This window comes from Prionailurus bengalensis, chromosome D1 (genome assembly GCF_016509475.1).
Source record: "Prionailurus bengalensis isolate Pbe53 chromosome D1, Fcat_Pben_1.1_paternal_pri, whole genome shotgun sequence".
Lineage (NCBI taxonomy): Eukaryota > Metazoa > Chordata > Mammalia > Carnivora > Felidae > Prionailurus > Prionailurus bengalensis.
The window spans coordinates 64548428-64554427 of NC_057346.1; positions in this window are offsets into that span (position 1 = coordinate 64548428).

Below are 6000 nucleotides of genomic sequence, written 5' to 3' on the forward strand. Positions count from 1 at the left end.
GCTACCCTTTTAGACTTTATGTTAAAAAAGGTGATGTGATTTTCCTTCTCTTGCATAGCAATTTCCTTTGTGGGGACAGTTACTCTGTTCTTGACTCTTTTGAGCATATTTAAGAACTCACCAAGCAGAATCAGATTGTGTGAACCCAATGGTAGTCGGTATTCCTTTCAGAATTCATGTATTGTTTGTGGTGACGTAGTTTCTGAATATAATTTCTCTTATAGTATAGTACATCTAACAACTCTTTAAAAATTATTCTGAGTATAAATATTTTGAGGGTAACATTTAATATAGGTATCAAGTGCAAAAAATAAACTATAGCAACTACAGAGCATTGAGGAGTGTGGAATGCACTACTGATCAGATTTACTAAAGTGCTTAAGGAGAATGAGCAAATCTGAGGATGTATTATGAAATTTTTAGGGACAGCATTAGGAAAAAATAGCGAAGCTTCCCTGTAATGTTTGGATGCTGCTCATTATAGTCGAAGGGTAATCTTTTGGTTGTATAAAAGAGTCTTCATTCTGTTTACTTATGTGGCTTGGGCAGTTTTATTACAAGTTTTGACCTTCAGTTTTTTTCATGTGCGAATGGTGATGATATCTCATAACAATTGTGAAAGTTTAAAATAAGATAATGCATGTAAAGCCTGCAGCACAGTGACTGGAATTGCAGTGGGTTCACTAAACAGTTGTACAGGGCACTGTGCAAATAGCAGTAGCTCAGACTTTCCTTTGGTATTTATCCTTTCCATTGACCGGTAAAATTGCTAATGTACTAGAAGTCTCCAGAAAGTTCAACTTGAGAGTTTTGTTGTATTTATATTCAAGGTGTTCTCACCCAGCTTGAAATCTTGGAGAGATATTTGACTCCTCACAGCCCCCACTCTGCCTCTGCCTTCTATATTTCTTGACAGCTAGGGTGAGCCCAAACTTCTGCCAGCAGACTCTGTGTCCCATTCCTAACCAGTCAGAAGTGAGGCAGATAGATGTTATCAAGACCTTTTTTCCTTCAAATCTAGCAGGGTTTAGAATTCTTGCTCTCTGGCTTAATTGGCGTAGACTTCATTGTACCTTATAAGTAAAATAGCCAGTACAGTGCCAGGATTTTAAAAAGCTTGGCTATTGTTGTTATTTACAATTGACCCAGGGCCCAGTGTACCTCAGGAAGTCCCTGAGTTGTAGTAAAGTGTAGTGATCTGGATTAAGTAGCATGGAATCTGGTAGACCTGAATCCAAATCCTGTATCCACCACTTACTAACTGTGATCTTGGTCAGGCTACTTTATAACTCCCTGCTTTGCTCTCCTTACCTATGAAACTGCAGAAGACAGAGGTAGTAGAAAATAAATGGTACTATAATATAATGGCTGTGAAGGCATTACTCCGCATAACCGCTCTTCTGAGATGTTGGGAAAATGGGGCCAAAGTCTTGCAATTGAAGCTGAATGACATAGTAAACTACCAGCAGGATTTGCTACATCAACATTCATGATTGGGAATGGATTAGTACTATATTTGTTTATTTGGGGAGGGGGGTGGAGAGAGAGAGAGAGACGGAGAGGGAGAGAGAGAGAGAGAGAGGGAATGAATGAGTCAATCAATCCCAAGCAGGCTCCACGATCAGTTCAGAGCCCCACATGGGGCTTGATCCCATGACTGTGAGATCATGACCTGAGCTGAAATCAAGAGTCAGATGTTCAACCAACTGAGCCACCAGGATTAGCCCTTTTCTAACACCATAGCTGTAGGGGCTACTATGGTCCAAGCTGTGCAGCTGACCATGATTGATTACCTTGAAAACTAGGTCTTAACCAGTTTCCACTGATACTTCACATAAGGCCAATCTCTTTCTGGGAGGCCAATCTGCTGGGGATTTGTTTGGGATAAATTAATCCTCATCTTTTAGCTAAGCAATGTAGACACTGTGGTGAACAAAAGTAGACATCATTAATCCTCCAAGGGATTAATGTTCAAAAGAGATAGACTTTGGTTAAAAAAAGGCAAAATTTTAACTGTGATAAGCATTATGAAAGAGCTGCCTAGTGCTGTGAGATACTATAGTATAGTAACAAAGGTCTGGTGTAGTACGGGATGTTGGAGAATGCATCCTTAAGGAAGTGATGATTGAATTCAGATGTGAAGGATGAGTGAAAGCTACATCACTAGGAAAATTAAATGAGACAATATATTAAAGCATGTAGCACATAGGAAGTTCTCATTAAATAGAGGCTGTGGTTTTCTTGTTGCTATTCTTTTTTGACATCAAGATATTTTTTGCTGGAAGTTTGAGCTATATCGATAAGGGTGAAGGAACACAGATAAATCACTAACACATTAATTTAAGAAGGCGTACCTTGAGGCTGATAACCAAGAGAGCACAAAAGGGGAATGCCAAGTGAATCAACAAAGGCAGAAAATAGATCAGTTTGAGGTCAAAGTAATAAGAAAACATTAACAGGGAAAATGTAGAAACTGGGAAACAGGCATGGACTGTTGGGATTAATGAGGTGGAATGAACTGCATTTGTAGTGTCAACCTTTTGAAGTCTGAGTCACCTTCCTGGAGAAAGTCACTCATCTTAAAGGTGTCAGGGCTGTTTGAATCTGAGATGAACCAGATCCTGTCTTTATCCTTAAGACACTCACAGTGTAGTGTGGTTGGTAGATTGTTCTGCATCAAATTACCTACAGTGCAAATCAGAGAGAGATTAAGTGCTATGAGATAGGTGTGGGCAATGTACTAAGGGAGAAAAGGAATTCTGATTACAGGAAGGCTTTCCAGAGGATGTGAATTTCTAGGTTGTCCCTGAAACAGAGAAGCTCCTACTCAATGTGTGTATATTGTACATTTTAGAGAAAACTTGATCCATTTTTTTCTACTTATATTTAATTTTAGGATTGTTCTCATCTTTGCTGGTTTTATTTCCCTCTCTGATAATTTACATCTACTTTATTCTATTGCCAATTGAAACTTCTGAAGACAGGAGTGGTGATGTGAGCTGCACTTGACTGTTATATCCCTGGCATCTGAAGGATTGACCACAGAGAAAGTTTGGAGGCAGAGGGCCATCCTGTACATGATAAGGCTTACATTTTTAATATTTAAAATTGCCCTCGTGGATTAAAAAATTATGTAGAGAAAGTGTTTCCAGACTCTGAACAGAGGTTAACCATGAAAACAGTCCACAAGATGGCACCAAAAGCTTAAGGATTGTGGCTTTATGGTTCCCCTTCTCATACCTGCCACCAAGAACTTGACCTCCAGGGCCACAACTGTACGGCTGAGTGATGCTTGTACCTTCCTTCTGGGTGTAATAAAATTAAATGGGGCAACTGGAAATCTTCACTGAATCAGATACTGAGCATTGGGTACAGTTGGAAAGACCAGAAATATATTCAAGTGTATACAAGTATTCAAACTGGTAGGGAAAGACAAATAATAATGCAGTGAGTAATGCTGATTTAATTGGCTAAGTACTTTGGGAAAAAAAATGTGCGCGCACACACACACACACACACACACACTTTTATGCTCCAAAATAAGTTCCAGGTAGATTAACTTTTTTTAGGTAAGGTTTTTCTCTAAAAAAAAAATTATCTCCAGTTTTATGGAGATATAATTGACACATATCACTGTATAAGTTTAAGGTGTACAGTGTGTTTTGACTTACATGTTGTGAAATGCTCACTGAAGTAAGTTTGGTTAGCATCCATCATCTTATCTGGATAAAATAAAAAGCAAAGCAGTTTTTTCCTTGGTGATGAGAACTCTTAGAATGTCTCCTCTTAGCAACTTTCCTGTAGGTCATACAGTGGTGTTGGCTCTGGTCATCATGTCATACTTTACATCCCTAGTGCTTACTTGTAACTGGAAATTTATACCTTTTGACCACTTTCCTTCAATTTCCCCTCCTCCCATCCCCCACCTTTGGTAACCACAAATCTAATATCTTTTTCTACAGGTTTAAAATAATTTTAATTGTGGTAAAATACACATACAAGTTACCATCTGAACCATTTTTAAGTGTAAAGCTCAGTGGCATGAAGTGCATTCACACTCTTGTGCTGCCATCCCTGCCACCCATCCACAGAACTCCTTTCATCTTATAAAATGGTAAAAGATAAGCTTAGAAGATATGTGTGCAGCTCCTCTCTCTCTCTCTCTCCATATATATATGTGTGTGTATATATATATATATACATATATATGTATATATATGTGTGTGTGTGTATGTATATATATATATATATATATATATATATATATATGACCTTGAGTTGGGGAAGATAAGTTCAACAGCAGATGTATCAAAAGTTACATATTGATACATTTAATTGCATAAAGATTAAAACTGTTTCCATATAAATAAACCTCAAAATTTATTGATTTATCATATATATTTATTCTGTTGGCAGAATTCATCTTCATGTGGTTAGAGGGCTATAAGACTGAGGTTTCTTGCTGGCTGTCAGCCAGGTGCTGCTCTCAGCAACTAGAGGCTACTACCCCCCAGTTCCTTGCCATGTGACCCTCTCGCAGGCCCTTTCAGAACATGGCAGCTTATATCTTCAAAGCCTGCAACAGAGAGTCTCTCCAGTCTGCTAATGTAGGCTCTTGTATAACAACAGAACAGAACATTAATCTTATATAACATCTGCATAGCATCTCCAGAATCACAGTGGTGGCATCTTACCACCTTTGCCATGTAATGTGACCTAATCAAGGGAGTCCCCCCCCACCCCGCCCATGTGTGTTTATCCCAGGGAGAAAACATGAAATATGAGTCTGGTTTTTTTTTAATTTTTTTTAACGTTTATTTATTTTTGAGATAGAGACAGAGCATGAATGGGGGAGGGGCAGAGAGAGAGGGAGACACAGAATCGGAAGCAGGCTCCAGGCTCCCAGCCATCAGCCCAGAGCCCGACGCGGGGCTTGAACTCATGGACCACGAGATCGTGACCTGAGTCGAAGTCGGACACTTAACCGACTGAGCCACCCAGGCACCCCATGAAATATGAGTTTTAAGAAGATATTAAAAAATTGAATAATAATAGAGCTTTTGTGGGGCTTTAAGTAATGTATAGATTACAATTTTATTTTTAACAAATTTAAAGTTTAAATTCATATTAGAACTTAACTGCTCTAAAGAAACCATATAATTGGGGGGGGGGCTGGGTGGCTCAGTCATTTAAATGTCTAACTCTTGATTTTAGCTCAGGTCATGATCTCATGGTTTGTGGGTTCGAGCCCCACATTGGGCTCTGCACTGATAGTGCAGAGCCTGCTTAGAGCCTGCTTGAGATCCTGTCTCTCCCTCTCTCTGCCCCTCCTCTGCTTCTGCTCTCTTTCTCTCAAAATAAATAAACTTAAAAAAAAAAAAAGAAACCATACAGTTAAAGAAAAGAGGGTTATATATTTAGGATAAATATCAGAATATTATTGGAAATTATGCAATCATTTAATCTGTTTAGCCTAACATTTTTCAAATTCAAAAGTAAGAAATGGAGAGATGTGAAGATAATGTTGACCTACGTGATCTCTAAGTTTTCTTGTTGGTTCTAATGATAGTAACACAAATAAATATTTTTGAGTGATTCCTCTGAACAGGTGCTGGGAGAATTTACCTCATTTATTCTTCACAGCTCTAGGAAGTAGATGCCTTTTTTTAAAAAAATATGAAACTTACTGTCAAATTGGTTTCCATACAACACCCAGTGCTCATCCCAACAGGTGCCCTCCTCAATACGCATCACTCACCGTCCCCTGCCTCACACCCCCCATGAACCCTCAGTCTGTTCTCAGTTTTTAAGAGTCTCTTATTTTTTGGCTCCCTCCCTCTCTAACCTCTTTTTTCTTTTTTTCTTCCCCTCCCCCATGGACTTCTGTTAAGTTTCTCAGGATCCACATAAGAGTAAAAACATATGGTATCTGTATTTCTCTCTATGACTTATTTCACTTAGCATCACACTCTCCAGTTCCATCCACGTTGCTACAAAAGG